This window comes from Psammomys obesus, unplaced genomic scaffold (assembly GCF_907164565.1).
Source record: "Psammomys obesus unplaced genomic scaffold, mPsaObe1.curated_primary_1811, whole genome shotgun sequence".
Lineage (NCBI taxonomy): Eukaryota > Metazoa > Chordata > Mammalia > Rodentia > Muridae > Psammomys > Psammomys obesus.
Window position 1 is genome coordinate 72,517 of NW_026596095.1, and position 24,994 is coordinate 97,510.

A 24,994-nucleotide genomic window follows, 5' to 3' on the forward strand; every position below is an offset into this window, starting at 1 on the left:
ACTTTTTTGGTGGTTCAAGACAGGGTTTCTCTGTTCAGCCCTAGCTATCCTGGAACTCACTTTGTAGACCAGGCTGGCCTTGAATTCAGAGTTAAACCTGCCTCTGCCTTCCAGTGCTTGATTAAAGGTATGCACCAACACCACCTAGCAATGTATACTTTGTAATATGCTTATTCCCAACTTAGAATTAATTGGTGGGAAGTACTGAGACTTTATTGAATTACATGAAAGTTTTTTTTAAATTGCTTCTTTTATACAAAATTCACTATACAATCAGACTAAATTACAATGCAATTTTAGAATCTCCAAATTAAAAGCACATTTTGTTGATTTCCTGATGTTTTATCTTTCCTTTTATCAATCTGTTATATTACCTCAGTTCACCCTTGTTTGTTTGGATTTGCCATATCTTCCCTTTATTTGACAATAATCTGCATTTAGTATTGATTAGTCAGTCATCTGGGAATTAATGTCTACAGAAGTCATCCAATCATAGCCTGATGTATATAACAATTGACATCATTATGGGTGGTTCTTCCTGCCTTTATATTCATGCTTTATAATGTTACATCAGTTCACCGTGAATTTAATATTGGAAAGATTATTTAACCTTTGGTTATTTCTATATTCAGTAGTGAACTTTGCCTAAAACATATCAGTTATTAATGTAGATAATGGATATATAACAAAAACTTCCCTTCCTTATTCAGAAATTAAAATTCTATGAGAATTAAAATTCTGACTCTCACTCAGAAAGGGAAATAAAATAGATATCTGAAGTAGATGGAGGAAAGGAACTGAATGAGCAAGGGATAAGGAGTAAGGAGGGGGAGTAGGGCTAGGAATCAGGAATGGGGAAGGGAAGGATTGGAACAAAACAGAAATCAGTGGAGGAGGTATGTCCCAGAAACAGGGGATGCCTCTGGGAGTCTTATGGGGGTGACCATAGATAAGAGTTCTACCAGTGGAGGAAATGGAGCCTGAAGAGACCACCTACTGCAGCCAGGCAGGACACCCACAAACACTTCTACTTCAAATTTGCCTGTTTACAAATATTGCAGGGATAAAGATGGAGCAGAGATCAAGGGAATGAAAAACTAATAACTGGCTCAAATTGGCACCCACCCCATAAGAGAGACCCAACACTTGACACTATTAATGATACCCTGCTTTGTTTGGAGACAGGAGCCTAGCACAATTGTTTGTTGAAAGGTTTCATCCAGCAGCTGATGGAAACAGGTGCAGAGACCCACAGCCAAACAATAGGCTGGTCTCTGGGAGTATTGTGGAAGAATGGGGGAAGGATTGAGGTATCCAGAAGGATCAAGGACACTGCAAGAAGACCTATAGAGCAAACCAACCTGGGCCTGTGGGAGCTCACAAAGACGGCACCACGAACCAAAGAGAATGCATACGGCTGGCCCTTATATAGCAAATGTGTACTTTGTTCTTCATGTTGGTCCCCTAAACAATTAGACTGGGAACTGTCTCTGACACTGTGGCCTGACTTTGGATTCCTTTCCCCAAGCTGGGCTGCCCTGTTTGGCTTCAGTGGGAGAGGCTGTACATGGTACTGATGGCTTGATGTACCAGGGTGGCTTGGTACCCATGAGGTCCTCTCTTCTTTGATGATAAGCTCATACATTTTTTAATATTTTTAGATATATGAGACACATCATTTATTATTCTTTTTAATTTTAATTAGTTTTATTTTTAATTACACTTTATTTACTTTGTATCCCCCCTGTAGTTCCCTCCCTGCTCCCCTCCCAATCCCACCCTCCCTCCCCCTTCCTCATGAATGTCCCTCCCCAAGTCCACTGGTAGGGGAGGGTTTCTTTTTCTTCCTTCTGATCCTTGTCTGTTAGGTCTCATCAGGAGTGGCTGCATTGTCTTCCTCTGTGGCCTGGTAAGGCTGCTCCCCCCTCAGGGGCAAGTGATTAAAGAGCAGGCCAATCAGATTATGTCAGAGGTATTCCCTGTTCCCATTACTATGGAACCCACTTGCACACTGAACTGCCATGGGCTACATCTGTGCAGGGGTTCTAGGTTATCTCCATGCATGGTACTTGGTTGGAGTATAAGTCTCAGGAAAGACACCTGTGCTCAAATTTTTTGGTTCTGTTGTTCTCCTTGTGGACCTCCTGTCCTCTCCAGATTTTACTATTTCCCACTTCTTTCATAAGATTCCCTGCATTCTGCCCAAAGTTTGGTCATAAGTCTCAACATCTGCTTTGATAGTCTGCAGGGCAACAAAAAACAAGGCAATCATGAAATTTGCAGGTGAATGGTGGGAACTGGAAAGGATCATCCTGAGTGAGCTATCCCAGAAACAGAAAGACACACATGGTATATACTCACTCATATAGACATATAATATAGGATAAGCCTACTAAAATCTGTACACCTTTAGGTGTGTAGATTTCATTATGTTTATCATATCTTGTAGGTCTATATAAGCGAGTATATACCAAGTTTGTCTTTCTCCTTCTGGGATACTTCACTCAGAATGATCTTTTCTAGATCCCACCACTTGCCTGCAAATTTCATGATTTCCTCCTTTTTGATTGCTGAGTAGTATTCCATTGTGTAAAAATACCACAATTTCTGTATCCATTCCTCTGTTGATGGACATCTGGGTTGTTTCCAAGTACACACCTAAAGAAGATAATCAAGAAAGTGGACACAGGCGAAGGTGATTAATCCTCATTTAGAAAGACAAATGGGATGTGCATTGAACTTATGACAGGAGTCTACCACAAAAGGCATCTGAAAGACTCTACCTAGCAGTGTTTCAAAGCAGACACTAAGACTCATAACCAAACCCTCGGCAGAGTGCAGGGAATCATATGAAAGAAGGGAAGTTAGTATGATATGGAAAGGATAGGAGCTCTATAAGGACCAAACATATCTGGGCACAGGGTCTTTTCTGAGACTGACACTCAACCAAGGACCATCTATGGATATAACCTAGAACTTCTGCTCGGATGTGGCCTGTGGTAGCTCAGTAACCAAGTAGTTTTCCAAAGTAAGGGGAACACGGACTATTTCTAATAGGATCTCAAGGGCAGGCTGTTTGACCCCCACCCCAGGGGAGGAGCAGTCTGTTAGGCCACAGAGGAGGACTTTGCAGCCAGCCCTGAAGATACCTGATAAAACAGGGTCAGATGAAAGGGGAGGAGGTCCTCCCCTATCAGTGGACTTGGAAAGGGGCAGGGAGGAGACCAGGGAGGGAGTGTGGGGTTGGGGAGGGAATGAGGGAGCGGGATACAGTTGGGACACAGAGTTAACAAAATGTAACTAAAAAGAAAAAAAAAAATCTGTACACCTAAAGAAAATTGCCAAGAAGGAGAACTCTTGCTAAAATGCTCAATCCCCATCCCAAAGGCAAAGAGGATGTACATCAGAAGAAGAAGAAAACAGGAAACAAGTTAGGAGCCTCCCACAGAGGGCCTCTGAAAGGCTCTGCCCTGCAAGCTCATTTATTTTAATTAAGGTTTTTATTTATATAAGTAAAAGTTAAGTTTTAATTCTGTATGCATGTATATAATTGTATTTATAGTATCACATGTACAAATACTAACTGTGGTCAAAACACCTAAAACAGGAAATAGATCTTTTATGGACTTAGCAATAATTAATAATATTATTCAACATTGTTATTAATAATAAGAAATAATGCTGATTATTAATACTATTAATAGTGATTGTGATAATAATTAATAATATTCAATAGTGTTCAATAATATTATTGAAACATTGCATCATTTAGTACAAAACTGGTTCATTATTAAATATGTATATTGTAATTGATATTCATATTAAATTAGCTTAAACATTTTCAAATAATTATTTTATTACCATTTAGCTATGTTTGTAGACTTATAGTTTTTGGTAAGTAATTTTTCATCCAGAAACTTAGAAACTTTCAAGGCATTCTAACATGTATTATTGGACCCTCCTAGAAAAAATAAAAATATATTTCATAAGTATGCAAGGTATATACTTTGATCCTTTATACAGAAGATTTCTTCAGTAATACAGAATTTTTTTCTGTAAGTCATTAATTTCTTCTGAAATACAGACTAGAAAAGAATGAATTTTCTCCTATTATTTTATCTAGAACATCATGTCATCAAAATTCTAGTTACATTAATCTTTAGATTAGTAGGTGTAACAGAAAAGATTTGTTTTTTTTTTTTTTTTTTTTTTTTCAGAATTTTTTTTAATTTTTTTTTTTTTTTTTTTTTTTTTTTGGTTGAGCAAATATTTTTATTGAATGTTAGGGGACCTTTTGGGTATATGCCCAGGAGTGGTATAGCTAGATCTTGAGGTAGTACTATTCCCAGGTTTCTGAGAAAGCACCAGATTAGTTTCCAAAGTGGCAGTAGAAGTTTACATTCTACCAGCAATGGAGGAGGGAAGGAGGAACTGTCTCTGATATGAACTCAGTGGCAGGCTCTTTGACCACTCCCCTGGGGAGGGAGCAGCTTTGCCAGGCTGCAGAGGAGGACAATGTAGCCAGTCCTGATCAGACCTGATAAGCTAGGTCAGATGGATGGGGAGGAGGACCTCCCCTATCAGTGGACTTGGAGAGGGGAATGGGAGGAGATGAGGGAGGGAGAGTGGGATTGAGAGGGGACTCAGAAGGGGGCTACAGCTGAGACACAAAGTGAATAAACTGTAGTTAATATAAAAAATTAAAATTTAATTAAAAAAGAATAAAAAAACCTCAAGCTACAATACATATTTTTTAAATTATACTTTATTGATTTTGTATCCCCCCTCTAGTTCCCTCCCTCCTCCCCTCCCAATCCCTCTTTTCCTCCCCTTTCTCCACACACTCCCCTCCCCAAGTCCACTGGTAGGGGAGGGTTTCTTTTTCTTCCTTCTGATCTTAGTCTATCAAATCTCATCAGGAGTGGCTGCATTGTCTTCTTCTGTGGCCTGGTAAGGCTGCTCCCTCCCGACTCAGGGTAGGTGATCAAAGAGCAGGCCAATCAGTTCATGTTAGAAGCAGTCCCTGTTCCCATTAGTATGGAACCTACTTGGACACTGAACTGCCATGGGCTACATCTGTGCAGGGGTTCTAGGTTATCTCCATGCATGGAACTTGGTTGGAGTATGAGTCTCAGGAAAGACCCCTGTGCTCAGATTTATTTGGTTCTGTCGCTCTCCTTGTAGACCTCCTCTCCTCTCAGATCTAACTATTATTTCCCATTTCTTTCATAAGATTTTCTGCATTCTGCCAAAAGTTTTGCCATAAGTCTCAGCATCTGCTTTGATAGTCTGCAAGGCAGAGCGTTTCAGAGGTCGTCTGTGGGAGGCTCCTAACTTGTTTCTTGTTTTCTTCTTCTTCTGGTGTTCATCCTCTTTGCCTTTCAGAGTGGGTATTGAGCATTTTAGCCAGACTCCTCCCTTTTGACTAGTTTCTGTAGGTGTACAGATTTTAGTAGCTTTATCCTATATTGTATGTCTATATGAATGAGTATATACCTTGTTTGTCTTTCTGCTTCTGGGATAGCTCACTCTGGTTTATCCTTTCCAGATCCCACCATTTACCTGCAAATTTCATGATTTTCTTGTTTTTCATTGCTGAGTAATATTCCATTGTGTATATGTACCACAATTTCTGTATCCATTATTCAGTTGAGTGGCATCTGGGCTGTTTCCAGCTTCTGGCTATTACAAATAAGGCTGCTACAAACATGGTTGAGCAAATGTCCTTAGTGTTTACTTGAGCCTCTTTTGGATATATGCCTAGGAGTGGTACAGCTGGATGTTGAGGAAGTGTTATTCCTTGTTGTCTGAGAAAGCGCCAGATTGATTTCCAAAGTGGTTGTACCAGTTTACAGTCCCACCAGCAGTGGAGGAGGGTTCCCCTTTCTCCACAACCTCTCCAGCATGTTTACAATATATTTAATGCAAATTTAATCAATGAATGAAACCTCATATAATTTTCAGTTATATTTCAATATCTCAAATAATAAATAACATGTTCTACAAATAGTTATCATATTCACTTACTATAACAAGTTTTACAATTGCAAAATTAAAACATAGGAAATTACCGTATTGAAAATATTTGCACTTAAGTCAACCATGGAGTAAAAACAGCACAGAATATCAGATGTTATTTTTAAATTGTGTTGCCACTTTAAAAATTTTTATTAGACTTCCTTAAATAAAAATCAATTTTTTCCTGTGTCTCACAATGAGGATAATATAACAATAAATTATATGCTTTAAAATTATTATTACAAGCCAAGCTTGGTGATGCATACTCTTGTGAGGCAGAGGCACATAGATCTCTTTGAGTTTGAGGACAGCCTGATATACATAGCAAGTCAAGGAGAGCCAAGGCTACACAGAGAATCCCTGGTTTGAGAAACCAAATAAATAAATAGACAAATGATAGGTAACTAGATAGATAGGTAGCTAGATAGATGATAAGTAGATAGAATTATTACTATTACATACTCAAAGAAATATAAAAATCTTAAATATGTTGGTTTTGTTATATTGATGTTCTGTTACTCCAGTTTATCTGGTCTGGTTATAAACAATTATCAGTATGAAACATTCATTTAATTTGTACACAGAGATAAATTTTGGTTTGTCACAATACAATTTCAAGAACACAAATACAAATAAGATTTAGGATTCATGCCCAATTTTATTATGAAACTCTAAAGGAAGATAGTTATGAATCCAATAATTACACATAAAATGAATGAATTGTAATTATATTTATTATGAGGTAATATCCAGTGTTCTGAGTGTGTGTATGTTGCTTAATAATGATGTATAATTTAAGAAAGCAAAGAAGAGTTATGTAAAAGACTATTGAGCATAAAGCTGAATTATCTAGTTTGAAACAGTAGGAAAAGTAATTATATATTTAAGCATTTAAACAGTGAAGTTAACCCTGATGTAATGGTAGCAGAATTTTAATTTTTATTATTTCAATAAATAAATATATATATATATAAGTCTTCAGCCTTGATTTATAAAATTTTATTTGATTAGTTTTTGAAATTTATTCAATTTGTATATCAATTATAGCCCCCTTCCTCATTTTCTCCCTGTCCTACCCTCTGTCCTTCTTCCTCTCCTATCCCCTTCCCCTAGTCCACTGAAAAAGAGGATGGTCATCCTTCCCTACGATCCTACCCTAGCCTATCAGGTCCCATCAGGACGGCCTGGATCCTCTTTCTTTATGGCCTGGTGAGGCCATCCTACCAGGGAGAAATGATCAAAGAGCAGACAAGCAAGTTCATATCAGAGACCGTTTCTGCTCCCTTTACAAGAGAACCCACTTGGAGACTGATCTGCCCATGGGCTATAACTGAACAGTGAGAGAAGGTCTAGGTCTTTCTATGCAAAAACTTTTTTATTTTTTTAAGATCACTTTTTCATGACTATGCATTAGTATGTAAGAAGAAAAAAGTAGATGTTGAATGACAGTTTGTTAAAAAAAGAACAATAGAAAATATCTAAGAAAAAGTTAGATAGTTGATGAGTGTACAAATTGGTAATTAGGAACTGGGGCTTATCTCTATGGTAGAGAAGTGTATATTATGATAGGCCCAATTTTGTGCCTACTTACATCATCCTACCCCTACTCAGCAACAAAATATGAGGAAAAACAAAGAATATTTACAGATGGATTAAGATTTTTAAAAAGGTAACATAAGACATTATCAGACTAATCTATTTTGATTCTCAGTAATTCAAATTGGTACATCTCCTTGGAGCAATTTTTAAAAACAGACTTTATGCTTCCTAAATAAAAATGTACAAAATAGGCCCTGTGAGGTAGGTCAGAAACCAGCTTGGCTCCAAACTGGATGACTTGAGTTCAATTTCAAGGACACTGTGGAAGAATAAAGCAGATTTTTCTTCTGACTGCATACTTACCTCTGTCTCTCAATCTCTCTCTCTCTCATACACACACACACACACACACACACACACACACACACACACACACACTGAGTCAATTAAAGTTAATGAAATCAGTACCTTTTTCTCTTATTGGTTATTTTTCAGATGTTATTCTTCATTAGACCATGACTGAAATTTCATACTTTTGTTGTTGTTGTTGTTGTTGTTATTGAGGTCACAATATATGCTGCTAAGTTTGGAAAAGAGTGGTGTATTTTTTTTTTTTTTTTTAAATCAGATGAGGGGATGAGATCAGAGCCATTCCCAAGACTTTCTAAGTCTTTCTAAACCCTTGATAGCTGGTTCAATTCAGCTGTTCTGGCCTAAACTTCTCCAAGTTGACTGATTTGAACTCACTTCTCTGGGTTTCTGACTGGATTGCTCTGCCTGGCTTCAAACTAATTCTGAAGATGTTTTAGTCTTCTGGCACCGTCTCATTCTCTGGCTCATTCTGTCTTCACCTAGGTCTACTTTTTGTTTGTTTGTTTTGTTTTTCTCTGCAACATGTCTCTGTAAAACTGTATGGGTAATCAACTCTGTAAAAAACCTGTCTTTGCAAAGGCATTGACAGCTTCTTGTGTCCCCTTAAGTGAAAGGATGCTGGGAAACTGTTTAACTCCTGCCATGAAAATTCTTAACCTTTATTTTGTAGATATGACAGCATTGTGTGACAAGAGATCATAGGAATGATACATTTTTAAGACTTATGTTACTTATGTTATATGAATATAAATGGGATGTTAGGTACTTTTTCTGTTGCTGTGATAAAACGTCATGGTGATGGAAACTTACAGAAGGAGGAGTTTACTCAGTTTACTCCAGAGGAATAAGAGTCCACCATGCCTGCAAAGCATATCAGCTGGCAGAAGATATAGAAACCAGAGCAGGTAACCAAGAATTCACACCTTTAACCTCCAGCATGAAGTAGAGAACAAAGTGGAATTAGGCTAGGTGAGGCCGAAAAAAACAAAAAAACAAAAAACAAAAAACAAAAAACAAAAAACAAACCCTGTCTTTGACATGAACTCATAGGCTGGCTCTTTGATCACCTACCCCTGAGTGAGGAGCAGCCTTACCAGGCCACAGAGCAAGACATTGCAGCCAGTCCTGATGAGACCTGATAGATGAGGATCAGATGGAAGGGGAGGAAGACCTCCCCTAACACTGTACTTGGGAGGGACTTGGAGAGAAGTGGGAGGAAAGGAGGTTTGGGAGGGGACTAAAGAGAGGGCTACAGCTGGGATACAAAGTGAATAAACTGTAATTTAAAAAAATAAAAATAAAAAATAAAACAACTCTCCCTGTCCTGTCTCTCCTGTCCTTATCTCCTGAGAGTTGGGCATATCCTACCTCTGACTCCTGTCAAATCTCTGATTCTTTAGTTTGTCTGCCCCTTAATCCTTTGAAGGATACTTCAAAGATACTTCATTCTACAAACTAACCTTTCCTTCATTGTTTGGGACTAAAGGTGTTTGCTAAGGATGTGTCTGTATTCCAGCCAAACCACACTGTAATCGAGGGTGTGTCTGCATTCCACATGGATCACATAGACCAAGATCTTTGGATGTGATCCCTTGCCAGAGGAGCATGTTTCAGGATTAAAATCCCCCTACAGAGCAGGCATCATCAAACCTTTGATTTTTCTTTTATGTGATAAAAGGTCTCACCTTGACCCTGAATTGTCTGGATCTTACTACTTAGACTAAAGTGGCCTGTAATTTACAGCAATTTGAATGACTCTCAATTAAGACTTCTGGAGGAAAGGAGTCTGCTCCTATTGGTTGCGAGGTTCAAAAACTTAGAGTTCATTCCTGGGGCTGGGGCAAAATCACCGGACTACATTCTTTCCTGGACCTGACCACATTCCTTTCTGGACCTAGGAGATACCATTGTTTAGCAACCAGACCAAAGGTCCAGCAATGGTCCCACACCCAGATAAACTTCAGAGTGTGACTATAGTCAGGTAGTATAGCCCCTAAGAAAACCCACAAGATGTGCTTGTGCTAAATCCCACTTCCCCCCAGCCCTGCTATAGCCTAATCTGCACTTAATGGGGAATTAGTCTAGATCAGCTGTCCCCCAGGCAGCTAGGACTGACCATTTGTGACCTTGGTGCCTAAACAGACCAGTCATTTTAAAAGTTAGCTTCCCTAGAGACCCTCTTATCTAATCCTGTAACACCAAGGCTTGTACTTCCCTCCTTGCAATTTTTCCCTTTAAAAACCTCGTTTTTCCAATGTGTGTGTGGGTATTGTTACTTGCCTCTTTGTCTTTGTGACTGGTTTGTGAGCCAGGCTCGATCTTGTAATGAAAATCCCTCTTGTGTTTTGCAATGGAGTTGATTTCTGGTGGTCTTTCGGGGGCTTGCAAACTGGGTATAACACTGCTGTCTTTCAAAGCTTTTAGTTTTATGAGAAGTTCTTTAGATGGGATTGGTAGCATAACATGAAAAGAAAAGGAATGCATAATAAATAAACAAATAAATGACAAGGTTTAAAAAAAAGACATTGTTTCTGTTCTTAATGTGTTGTTGTTGAGAGCCCTGAGACAACCAAAATGGGCTTGGGTTGATATATTGTTAGGTATACTGTTCTCTCACTCAAAGTAGATATCTGGAAAATGCATATTTCATATCTGGAGATATGTACATTGCAAGATGACTGGGAAGATTCTTTAAATAAATTCCGTATTTTCCTCCTTACTACCAAATTCAAGCATTGAAGCTTAGTACACAAAGCAAGAATATCTGAGTAAATCTTCTGTGTGGTGCTTAATTTACAAAGGTAGAATCCTCATGAATGGGATTAGTCCTCTGTTTTAGAAAGCATCACTAAACTCTTTTCCTGTTCTGCCATGTAAGGTCATTATGAAAAGATCATGTGTGATTCAAGAAGAAGGAACTCGACAGATGCCGCAGCCATTGTGTCCTGGTCTGGATTCTTCAGGCACAGCAGTATGAAAAATGAAGGAAAAATGAAAATTTGCTATGACCATATGTTTGATAGTAATGTAGTTAGAACAACACAAATAAAAGAAGATAAATGCATGTTATTAAAATATAAGAAAAGAAAAAGAAATGTTGAGAAAATAAAAGCCACTATCAAAATCATGAAAAACTAAAATAGATAGTGCTTTAAAAAGAAAACAAGTATTGAATATCCACACCACACAGTCTGGTACAAAACCTAAAAATAAAAGTTAAAAATACTATGTGCTTTAAAAATCCAGAGGACAGGCCTCTAACTCTAGCAATGTGTAAGGCAGAGGAAGCTGGATCTCTATGAGTTCAAGGACAGCCTGGTCTACAAAGTGAGTTGAGGACAACCAAGGCTAAACAGAGAAACCTTGTCTCAAAGAAAACAAAAATGAAACAAACAATCAAAAAATTTAGAGGACTATGGTTGATAAATGGAAAAGTTAGCTGGCTAAAATTACAGAAATCAGTAAAAAATGGAAATGTTATAAATGCATGCATGGACTCATCGTCGGAGATCACTGTGAATGAATTTTTACCTTCCACATTCCCCATAGATACACTACATGTGAATGGAGGCCTCCTTCATTCATCCAGTCTTTAAGTTAAAGTCATAAAGGCCAGACCATGCTACCACATTAAACAAAAGCATCAAAATGGACAGGCATTGCTCCTCTGCATGTTTCCTGGTCATTTCAGTAAATTAGTAGGTTAACGGTTTCACATTTTCTTCTTATCCTCTCTTTTATAATTTTTATTTGAAGTTCATAATAACTTCATCATTAGAAAATTTCAAATTGATCATTTCAGTTCAATAGGTTAATGGAGAATACTTCCATACATTAAACTGAAGACAAGTGCATACAGCTCTGATATTAAATTAATGTAAAACTGTCCTAAATCTTATAAAATATATCTTCCTGTTCAATATGTTGGTGTCAAAACATTTCTTTTTCTTTTTATTTTTTTCCATTATTATTTATTCATTTACTTTTTAATTTTATTTTTCTTATTAGTTACATTTTGTTAACTCTGTGTCCCAGCTGTATCCTGCTCCCTCATTCCCTTCCAAACCTTCCCTATCTCCCTCATCTCCTTTCTGCCCCTTTCCAAGTCCACTGCTAGGGGAGGAACTCCTCCTCTTTCATTTGACCCTGTTTTATCAGGTATCTTCAGGGCTGGCTGCAAAGTCCTCCTCTGTGGCCTAACAGGACTGCTTCTCCCCTGGGGGGCTGGGGAGGTCAAAGAGCCTGCCCCTGAGATCCTGTTAGAAATAGTCCTTGTTCCCCTTACTTTGGAAAACTACTTGATTACTGAGCTACCAAGGGCCACATCCGAGCAGAAGTTCTAGGTTATATCCATAGATGGTCCTTGGTTGAGTGTCAGTCTCAGAAAAGACCCTGTGCCTGGATATATTTGATCCTTGTAGAGCTCCTATCCTTTCCATATCATACTAACTCCCCTTCTTTCATATGATACCCTGCACTCTGCCGAGAGTTTGGTTATGAGTCTTAGTGTCTGCTTTGAAACACTGCTAGGTAGAATCTTTCAGATGCCTTTTGTGGTAGACTCCTGTCATACGTTCAATGCACATCCCATTTGTCTTTCTAAATGAGGATTGATCATCTTCGCCCGAGTCCTCTTTCTTGATTATCTTCTTTAGGTGTTTAGATTTCATTATGAAGGTATAGACCTTCATTATCTTGTAGGTCTATATAAGCGAGTATATACCATGTTTGTCTTTCTCCTTCTGGGATACTTCATTCAGAATGATCTTTTCTAGATCCCACCATTTGCCTACAAATTTCATGATTTCCTCCTTTTTGATTGCTGAGTAGTATTCCATTGTGTAAAAATACCACAATTTCTGTATCCATTCCTCCATTGATGGACATCTGGGTTGTTTTCAGATTCTGGCTATTACAAATAAAGCTGCTACAAACATGGTTGAACAAATGTCCTTGTTGTGTACTTGAGCAAATTTTGGGTATATACCTAGGAGTGGTATAGCTGGGTCTTGAGGTAGCACTACTCCTAGTTGTCTGAGAAAGTGCCAGATTGACTTCCAAAGTGGTTGTACCAGTTTACATTCCAACCAGCAGTGGAGGAGGGTTCCCCTTTCTCCACAACCTCTCCAGCATGTGTTGTCACTTGAGTTTTTCATCTTGGCCATTCTGATAGGTGTAAGGTGAAATCTCAGGATTGTTTTGATTTGCATTTCCCTGATGACTAAGGCTATTGAACATTTCTTTAAGTGTTTCTCTGCCATTCGATATCCCTTTATTGAGAATTCTCTGTTTAGCTCTGTTCCCCATTTTTTAACTGGATTACTTGGTTTGTTGCTTTTCTGCTTCTTTAGTTCTTTATATACACTGGATATTAGCCCTCTGTCAGATAAAGGGTTGGTGAAGATTCTTTCCCAATCTGTAGGCAGTCGTTTTGTTTTGATGGTTTCCTTTGCTTTACAGAAACTTTTCAGTTTCATGAGGTCTCATTTATTGATTTTTGTTCTTACAGCCTGTGCTGTTGGTGTTCTGTTCAGGAAGTTGTCTCCTGTGCCAATGAGTTCTAGGCTGTTCCCCACTTTTTCTTCTAACAGATTTAGAGTATCTGGTTTTATGTTGAGGTCCTTGATCCACTTCGAATTTAGTTTTGTGCAGGGTGATAAATATGGATCGATTTTCATTTTTCTGCATGTAGACATCCAGTTGGTCCAGCATCATTTGTTGAAGATGCTGTATTTTTTCCATTGAATGGATTTGGCTTCTTTGTCAAATATTGAGTATTCATAGGTGTGTGGGTTTATTTCTGGGTCTTCTATGCAGTTCCATTCATCCTCTTTTCTGTTTCTATGCCAATACCATGAGACATTAAGAGTCATTCAAGGAGAGCAATAGAACCACAAAATCTGAGCACAGGGATCTTTCTTGAGACTGAAACTCCAACCAAGGATCATGCATGGAGATAACCTAAGACCCCTGCACAGATGTATCCCATGGCAGTTCAGTATCCAAGTGGGTTCCACTGTAATAGGAACAGGGACTGTCTCTGACATGAACTGATTGGCCTGCTCTTTTGTTACCTCCCCCTGAAGGGGAAGCAGCATTACCAGGCCACAGAAGAAGACAATGCAGCCACTCCTGATGAGACCTAATTGACTAGGATCATAAGGAAGGAAAGAAGACCTCCCCTATCAGTGGACTGGGGAGGGGCATGCATGCAGAGAGTGGAGGAAAAGAGGGACAGGATTGGGACAGGAAGAGGAAGGGAACCACAGGGGGATACAAAGTGAAGAAAGTGTAATTAATAAAGAATTAAAAAATACATGTGTGTACTACATCCACATGGATGCTGCCCACTAGGCTGAGTTCCACTGGGGCCAGGGGGAAGAGTCATTTTATTCTGGCTAAATCTTAAAATCCTGTTAATTATCTCCCTATAATTCCTATTGCTGGAAGCATTACTGAGTAAGTTATATAAACTGCTTTTGCGAAAAACAGATGCAGTCATACGTTTGAGGAAATGCATGTAATTTTGTGTTTTTCTCACACATATTCACATGAGAAGTAATATATCCTATCAACGACTAGTAATACCCTAAAGAAAAAGAAATAGGTGAATAAGCTACTTTTTAATGTTATGAAATTATTTGTTTTGTGTTTGCTTACATGAGCCTGCATAAGTTTCCATGTACCATATATGTGCAGGAATCCAGAGCGGGCAAAGGAGGTTCCTTGATCCTGGTCAGTGAGCCAAGAAGGGTGTGCTGAGAACTGACCCATTCTTTTGCAGGATCAGTACACTGATGAGCCATCTCTCCAGCACCAATTTCACATTTTAATTGTTTTTAACTCTGACAATATTTTCATTATGTATCTTTTTCTATAAGTGAATATTAATTTATAAACTCTTGTTTAAGCTGTCTACTGTTTGCCTTGTGGATAAAATGAAAGCAGGACTTGCTCTGAGAGATCAGATGAAAACGTTTATAGATAAAATATACATTTTCTAGGTCAAGATTAAAGAAAATGTGCAAGGAAGCCATTGGAAGACTACTAGGAAGACTTGATTTCCTTTGTGGCCATATGTTTTTACTTACTAAGGATTCATGAAATAGCAAGCAGCAATATATTAAGAAAATGTTTACTTTGGAATAACTGATTGCAATTTATTAAAATACAACTAATTACAATCATCTCTTCTTCATTCATTCAAAAACACACACCCACAGACAGACAGACAAAAAACAAAAACAAACAAATAACAACAACAAAAACATTGGCCATTTCTCCTCAAGGAATCAGTTCAGTTTGAATGGCATTGTATCCTATTATTTGTCCAAAAACACTTTGCCAATTGTTGAAGTCTACTACATAATAAAACATATAATTGGAAAATTATTTATTTGGAAACAACCACACTGTCTTAAATATGAGAGTTTAAATAAGTTAACATTTAAACCACAAATAGTAAGAACATTTCAATATTTAAAATGTTATTACTTTATAATTTTTTATTTAATATATTAAAGAATCATAGATATCAATATTTGCATGTTTATTATATTAAAATTAAAACTTACACACTGAAGATAAATATTATTTGAAAAATTGTTTTCTTGAGTGCATTTTTATCACTTATATTGCTAGAACAGCAATAATTGTTCTATAGAGCAGAAATTCTACAGTTGCAGGTTTATAAATTTGTGCACATTCATGTATATATATACACATATGCACACACATATATCTAAACATTTATATTATTGAAAATAACTAAAATTTCTTTCCTAAGTTTTATATCACCAAACAATCCGTTTTTCTATGTATATTTTTCTGCTGACTGTAATTATCAGTTTGAACTGGAAATAGATGAATTAAGAATAATTTCCATTTCTTTTAGTTATCTATGCATTCTTTAACAATGAATTAATTATGTCCTCCTTGAAATAACTTTGCAACTTAACTTCTCTCCCAGAAATATAATTTCAAGTTAAATGATGTTTTCCAGATCTCTCAACATTTTGAGGCAAAAAAGTTTGAACTTTTGATTTCTATTTTTCTAAATCTTCTATTTAATTAACATCTTATCCAAGTTTTTATATATTTTTTCCAAACAAGAAACTTTGAAGAATGTTCCTGATTGCTCAGTGTTGTGACTTTATACCTAGTCCACATCCAACCCTAGAAACTTTGTATCATCTTTTCTTTATTGTGTTCCACTCACCACATTCAATAGCCCCACTTTTTTTTCTATTCTAATATAGTCTCTCAGCTACATAAATGAAAAACTTTTTTGCCTTTTCAAACTTAACAATGTAATGGATATTCATGCTTATATACTTATTAATGAACTTGGGGTTCTATTTTTAATCTTTCATAATAGTTTTATGTTGTTCTTTTCTTCTCTGCTGTTCAACTTATTCTAAAGTATTTGCTCATTGGCACACTAATACTCAAAGTTTTACTAGCTATAAAATATGTTCCTCCTTCTAGAAATTTCTTCACTCTCAAATGCATTTTGTTGCTCTCCTTGTTTAGTCCACAACCCAGAAAAATGAATGACTTCTGAAAATCCATTATTCTATCCATCGTCTGTTTTATGAAAACATACAGAACCACACCCACAGTGGAACACCCACATGCACACCACATACAGTATTCCTCAAAATCGTCAGTTATTAAAATATTTTCTTATTTGTAGCAATGCTTTGGTGCTTTCTCAAAGATAAATCCTGTCTATAATTAGGAATTATTTGTAGCTATTTAATTTGAGCAGTATCCAAGAAACTGTAGGGAAAGAGTTGGGTTTATTAGACTGGTATTGAGAAATTTCTTAGAAAAGTTAACACAGATAATTCATAAAATTAACACAAAAATTAAACCACAAAGTAGATTTTTGGGAATCTGAGTTAAAAATCCTCCCAGAAACTTCTGAACAGCTGTGGAGAAGGTGCTCAGAAGTTTCAGGGGAAATTGAGACTGGCTTTTTGTATAAATAACTTTTTTTTTTTTTTTGAGAATGCCTCTCGTCCATTAAAGGCTTGCTTCTGAAGATTTTGTAGGGAGATGAGACTAGATGGAGGGACTATTTGGGAACCTTTACTCACAGTCTCTCCTCCTTAGCTGGCCACGGTTTCTCAAAGGGCCATGTTCTAACTCTATCTTTTAACCTGAGAGACTTGCAACACTGTCAATTTGTTTTTACAGTTTCATATGATCTCCTCCTTCAATGAATAATGGCCTCGACAACAAATTTCAGAAAGAAAATGTCATGAGTAATAGTGACTAATATTGGGACTTTCATGGGAACGGAATTGTGACATCAGGAAGTGAAGCAAACCAGTTCTCAATTCAGTGTAGAAGAGACACTAGGAGGTGACATTACTTGGATAGATTTTTAAGGGTCTCTCACTCTCTGTGTGCATGTGTGCACGTGTGTGTGTGTGTGTGTGTGTGTGTGTGTGTGTGTGTATTTTGTGTTCATATCTGTGAGTATAGATGCATGCAGGCAATATGGGACAAGGCTAGAAAAAATCCTTGCTGGTCCACACTTGATACAAAATCTCTTTTTCTCCTTTGTGCAAGTTAACTAGCCAGCAAATTCCCAAGGATTTTTTCTATCTCCAACTACCAAATCAATTTAGCAGTGCTTGTATAATAAGTATGTGCTACTGTAACAAATAGCTTTCTAAACTCTACACTGTAGAACATGCTCAGAAGTATTTATAGGATTTATAACTTGTCCTTTCAGTACTCTGAAAATGAAGAAAGTAAAACCAACCTGTATAACTGAATGCTTGAAGAAAAAAAAATGAATTTTTAAATTTTCCTCTTATTTTATTTTTGTACATGGCCAGGGTTTAGATTTCTAGATAGAACCTTTAGATCCTGAAATTATATCATGTGATATTATTTCTATGGACAATTGATATTAGTTTCTGATCTAAGTCAAAACTTAAATTAAGGGACAAGAAATAATTACAGAATATTTTTTATTAGTTACATTTTTTAAAATTTTTTATTAATAAAAACTTTATTCATTTTGTATCCCCCATAAGCCCCTCCCACCTCCCCTCCCGATCCCACCCTCCCTCTCCTTTCTGCATGCATGCCCCTCCCCAAGTCCACTGATAGGGGAGGTTCTCCTATCCTTTCTGATCTTAGTCTATCAGTTCTCATCAAAAGTGGCTGCATTGTCCTTTACTGTGGCCTGGTAAGGCTGCTCCAGGCTGCTCCCCCCTCAGGGGGAGGTGATCAAAGAGCAGGCCCATCAGATTATGTCAGAGGCAGTCCCTCTTCCCATTAGTATGGAACCCACTTGGACCCTGAACTGCCATGGGCTTTATCTGTGCAGGGATTCTAGGTTATCTCCATGAATAGTCCTTGGTTGGAGTATGAGTCTCTGGGAAGTTCCCTGTGTTCAAATTTTCTTGTTCTGTTGCTCCCCTTGTGGAGACCCTGTCCTCTCCAGCTCTTACTATTTCCCACTTCTTACATAAAATTCCATTCACTCTGCCCGACAGTTGGCCATCAGGCTCAGCATCTGCTTTGATAGTCACAGGGCAGAGGCTTTCAGAGGCCCTCTGTGGTAGGTTCCTAGTTTGTTTCCTGTTTTCTTCTTCTCGCTTTCAGAAGCCCTTTGTAGAAGGTTCCTAGGTTGTTTCTTGTTTTCTTCTTCTGATGTCCATCCTCTTTGCCTTTCAGGATGGGGATTGACCGTTTTAGTTAGGGTCCTCTCTCTTGCTTAGTTTCTTTAGATGCACAGATTTTACTGTGTTTGTCCTATGCTGTATGTCTATATGAGTGAGTATATACCGTGTGTCTTTTTGCTTCTGGGACAACTCACTCAGGATGATCCTTTCCAGGTCCCACCATTTACCTGCAAATTTCATGATTTCCTTATTTTTCATTGCTGAGTAATATTCCATTGTATAGATGTACCACAATTTCTGCATCCATTCTTCAGTTGAGGGGCATCTGGGTTGTTTCCAGCTTCTGGTTATTACAAATAAAGCTGCTACAAACATGGTTGAGCAAATGTCCTTTTTGTGTACTTGAGCCTCTTTTGGATATATGCCCAGGAGTGGTATGGCTGGATCTTGGGGAAGCGCTATTCCTAGTTGTCTGAGAAAGTGCCAGATATTTGGGAAAGTATCTTCAGCAACCCTTTATCTGACAGAGGACTCACATCCAGTATATATAAAGAACTAAAGAAGCTGAAAAGCAGCAAACCAAATAATCCACTTAAAAAATGGGGAACAGAGCTAAACAGAGAATTCTCAATAGAGCAATATAGAATGGCAGAGAAGCACTTAAAGAAATGCTCAACCTCACTAGCCATTAGGGAAATGCAAATCAAAACAACCCTGAGATTTCACCTTACACCCATGTGAATGGCTAAGATCAAAAACTCTAGTGACAACACATGTTGGAGAGGTTGTGGAGAAAGGGGAACCCTTCTTCACTGCTGGTGGGAATATTAGTTACATTTTATTAAAATTGTATTCCAGCTGTATCCCAATCCCTCATTCCCTCCCAAGCCCACCCTCTCTCCCTCATCTCCTCCCTGCCCCTTTCCAAGTCCACTGATTGGGGAGGACCTCCTCCCCTTTCTTCTGACCCTGTTTTATCAGGTATCTTCAGGACTGGCTGCAAAGTCTTCTTCTGTGGCCTAGCAGGACTGCTCCTCCCTTGGGGGGTGGGGAGGTCAAAGAGCCTGCCATTGAGATCCTGACAGAAATAGTCCCTGTTCCCCTTACTATGGGAAACAAATTGGTTACTGAGCTACCACAGGCTACATTGAGCATAGGTTCTAGGTTATATCCATACATAGTTCTTGGTGGAGTGTCAGTCTCAGAAAAGACCTTTGTACTCAGATATATTTGGTCCTTGTGGAGCTCCTATCCATTCCCCATCCTACTAACTTCCCCTCCTTTCATATGATTCCCTGCACTCTGCTGAATGTTTGGTTATGAGTCTCAGTATCTGCTTTGATACACTGCTAGGTAGAGTCTTTCAGAGGCCCTCTGCAGTAGACTCCTGTCCTGTTACTTGTTTTCTCCTATGTCCAATGTACATTCCATTTGTCTCTCTAAGTGAGGATTGATCATCTTACCCCGGGTCCTCTTTCTTGTTTATCTTCTTTAGGTGTATAGATTTCATTATGTATATCTTATCTTATAGGACTATATGAATGAGTATATATGAATGAGTATGTATGTCTTTCTATTTCTGGGATACCTCACTCAGGATGATCTTTTCTAGATCCCACCATTTGCCTGCAAATTTCATGATCTCCTCATTTTGATTGCTGAGTAGTATTCTATTGTGCAAAAAACCCACAATTTCTGTATCCATTCCTCCGTTGAGGAACATCAGGGTTGTTTCCAGGTTCTGGCTATTACAAATAAAGCTGCTACAAACATGGTTGAGCAAATGTCCTTGTTGTGTACTTGAGCAAATTTTGGGTATATGCCTAGGAGTGATATAGCTAGATCTTGAGGAAGCACTATTCCTAATTGTCTGAGAAAGTGCCAGATTGACTTCCAAAGTGGTTGTACTAGTTTACATTCCCCCCAGGAATGGAGGAGGGTTCTCCTTTCTCCACAACCTCTCCAGCATGTGTTGTCATTTGATTTATTCTTCTTAGCCATTCTGATGGGTGTAAGGTGAAATCTCAGGGTTGTTTTGACTTGCATCTCCCTGATGGCTAAGGATGTTGAGCATTTCTTTAAGTGTTTCTCTGCCATTCTATATTCCTCTACAGAGAATTCTCTGTGTAGCTCTTTAACACATTTTTTAATTGGATTACTTGATTTATTGCTTTTTTTATCTTCTTTAGTTCTTTATACATGCTGGATATCAGCCCTCTGTCAGATACAGGGTTGGTGAAGATCCTTTCCCAGTCTGCAGGCTTTCATTTTGTTCTGATGACAGTGTCTTTTGCTTTACAGAATCTTTTCAGTTTCATGAGGTCCCATTTATTGATTGTTGCTCTTAGAGCCTGTGCTGTCGGTGTTCATTAAATAAACGTTTTCTGGATGATGCTCAGTGAATTAGAAATAGAATCGGGGAAAGTTAATGAATATAAGTATGGCCAAATTTACTTCTACTTTCTATTGCAAATCCATTCTTCAGTATTACTGAATATCTATATAAAATAATTAGTAATCATGTCACAAAGAGAATATATGTATATAGTCTTTTACTGTTGTTATTTTGACAAATATGTGTTTTTATTTCAATATTTCTATCTCTCCTGCTAAGGTACCATTGGTGAATGCCATTTGTTCATCTTCTGGGCTATTCTGAAGCATTTACCAATCATAGATTAAGGTCTGGAAATATGATCCAAGTATGCAAAATTATATATACATATACCATGCATGTATTTATATGGGGTCAATCAGAAATTTTCCTTGGAAAGAGAGTGTCCATCCGATGCCTAGCCGAGCCAAAGACCAATCCCATGGAAGAGACCCAACCACTCACACTGTTATTGATACTCTGCTATGCTTGCAAATAGGAATCTATCAGAGTTGTCCTCTGAAAGGCTCCACACAGTAAGATTCAAAACAGATGCTGAGACTCATAGTCTTGACTTTTATCTTAAGTGTTTTCATTCTAGTGATTTTCTTGTGCTAATACTTATTTCCCCTTTTATCTTCCAGCTAACTTTCTTTCTGTATCATGATTTAATTCCTCAGTTGGTGAAACCATATTTTTGATCCTATCTTAACTAAAGATAGAATCTTAAAAAGTTGGTTAGTTGCTAAACTAACTTTCTTTTCTTTTCTTTTCTTTTTTTTTGTCTGAAATAGACTAATTCTCAAATAGTGTTTTCTTTAGGTATGACTTGTGGACCTTGGGATGCAAAAGGCACTTGGTTGGAAATGACCTGTGGTACTTTTTATGCTTAGGCATGGATTCTATCAATAAGATTCTCAGTTTGGGGAAAGCTTGCCCTATTAGAATGTTTGCAAGAATAAGGAGAGGTTAACATTTCTAAACAGGGAAGCACATTTTCATGCCCCATATATGCAAAAAAAAAAAAAAAAAAAAACCTGCCTAATAATCATAAAGGCCATTGAGACTTGGTTGGTTGACTTGTCATTCTTTTACTCTAAACAGAAATCTTTTGTCATTTTCTGACTTAAGTATTCTCTTACCTAGTAAGTCATAGTTTTTCTGAACATTTGATCATAATGTTCAGGTATAGTTAATATTACCTGAGAATTTACATAAATATGATGAACAGAAGATTGATTTGTTGCCACAAGGGGGCAGACAGAGTAGCTTGATCCCATTAAACAGGTGAAGTGCAGCTTGACATGCAACATGCAGGCTCCTCTTTAGCTAACTGAAATCACCTACATCCGCCATGGGTATGTAATAGGATAATATAATTCTTTATTAAATGTGTTATTTGAAACTTAAGAGAAAAGGGCATTCAAATATTTGGATAACTCAGGACAGAATTTACATGACTCTCATCTCACAGGTGTACAAAAGTCATGGTACGCATGTGTAAGACAATATAGAAAGAAACTGTAGGTATTTAAATCTGTTTTAAAGATTTATAAATATCAACATGAAATATTTGATACTGTATACATTTTCATGGTCAAAGACTGGAGTTATAAGAGGCACTGCTACGGGTTCTGTAGCTTAGTTAAACTAAGTATACCTTCAAAATACAATGTTTTTATGTCAATTTGAATTATGTATTCGTACATGTAAATATATTAAAATGTCAGAGCTTCTAGAGATTTATTTCTTTAATAAATATTTTCCAGAATGCTCTCCTTAGAGTTAAAATTTGTAAAATATTACGGTTTGAAATTATATATGTCTAGAGGTTGTCAGAGTTTTAGGACAACACACCATTTCCCCGAGTCCAATGACCTAATCTGCCTTTTGTGGGGCCTGAATGCCAGTGGTGAATTGACATGTCTGTGGAAAAAACACTTATACACATGAAAACAAAATTAATTAAATCTCAAAAACAAATGTTAACAGTTTAATTTTAGAGGTTTGAAAGAACAGTTAGTGGTACCAAAAAATCCACATAATTGAGGATTTTATATATTCTTTTATTAAAGATCTCATTATAAGGCAGAATTGCTAGCAAACATTAACACGGAAGTACTGAAAACATGATAATATACTTTCACCTGATTTTAGACTTTCTTCTTCACAAGCACATTTTAATAAATATTTACCACTCAGTTTCTTGTGATGTGTTGTACACTACGGTACAATAAAGACTTAATAAAAACTTGTGAAGAACAGCTGTGATTTAACCTGGAAGTATTTGACACGTCACAGACATTCTGAACAGGTGTAGCTATAAAAACATAGAAAATCCCAGAGAGAGTGACATCAGGAAGTCTCCTGAGCCTTGTGACGACCTGAGTGAAACCATACTCCACTAATAGAGGGTCAAGATATTTTCCTACTTTTTTAGTTTTGTCCATATTGTTTAATCCTATAGAGTTTTGCATCATTCATTATTGTGGTCTACTTTACACATGTGATAAGGTCTTACAGAGTTAATAGCGATAAAATAATTATCTTCTGGAGGAATAAAGATGAATTTGACTACTAAAAGAACAGTTTACTCCCACTTTCACTGGGTAAGTATTCAGTTTGAATTCACCCAAGAATAGTTTTTACATCTTATGGTATGGAGCAAAACGTTGTCAAAACTTGCAATAAGGTTCATTAATTTGGAAAGAATCTATTAAAATAATAATTGTTAGAAGTTCAAATTTCAAGTTAGATTACTTCTCAGTGTTTTTCAGCATTCCTAATGTTTAAAACTTTTAATGCAGTTACTCACATTGTGGTGTCCCACAAACACAAAATCATTTTCGTTGCCCCTTGATAACTGTAACTTTGCTACTGTTATGAATCATAATGTAAATAATTTTGGATATAAGTTTGCCAAAGATGTCACAATCCACAGGTTGAGAACCATTGCTCCACGGGCTCTTTTGCTGTGGTGATTAAACTGTGTGTGTGATTAAATGGTGTGTGATTCTGATGTCCCTTCATGACTGGCTCCACAGAACAAATCATGATGAATGTTGTTATCTTGATTGCCATAGGAAAGGTCCACTTAGCTAGGTTAACAATTTTCCCCTCTATGCATAGTTTAGTATGTTTCTAAGAAAAATTAGAATCTCCATCAGTAAACTCAGTGAAGGTCAGCGTTCATCTATGTGGCTGGATTAAACCCACTCAGGCCTAAAGGCACACTTTAAAAAAAAAATGTTTTTGTTTGTTTGTTTGTTTGAGTTTGGGATTTGGGGAAATTTCATTTTTTTTATGACTGAGATAGGAGGAAAAGGAGATAAATCCATGTTTATTTTAATGCTTGGCATATGCTAGGCTCTTGCTGAGTCAAAAAAAAAATATATATATATATATTCACACATACACCCACACACATTACATATACACGTACATGTACATATACATACATGTATATGTTCATTATATATTATAGTGTGTTGTATTAATTATATGTATGCATATATATATAGTTAGTTTCTTTTTTTATTTTTCTTTATTAATTACACTTTACTCACTTTGTATCCCCCCCCCCCCATGGTTCTCTCCCTCCTCCCGTACCAATCCCTCCCTTCCTCCACCCTCTGCCTGCATGCCCCTCCCCAAGTCCACTGATAGGGGAGGTCTTCTTTTCCTTCCTTCTGAGCCTAGTCAATTAGGTCTCATCAGGAGTGGCTGCATTGTCTTCTTCTGTGGCCTGATAATGCTGCTTCTCCCTCAGGGGGAGGTAATTAAAGAGCAGGCCACTCAGTTCATGTCAGAGACAGTCCCTGTTCCTATTACAACAGAACCCACTTGGATACTGAACTGCCATGGGCTACATCTGTGCAGGCATCTTAGGTTATCTCCATGCATAGTCCTTGGTTGTAATAGCAGTCTCAGGAAAGACCTCTGTGCTCAGATTTTTTTGGTTCTGTTGCTCTCCTTAAGGAGTTCCTGTCCTCTCCAGCTCTTACTGTTTCCACTTCTTTTCTAAGATTCCCTGCACTCTGCCCAA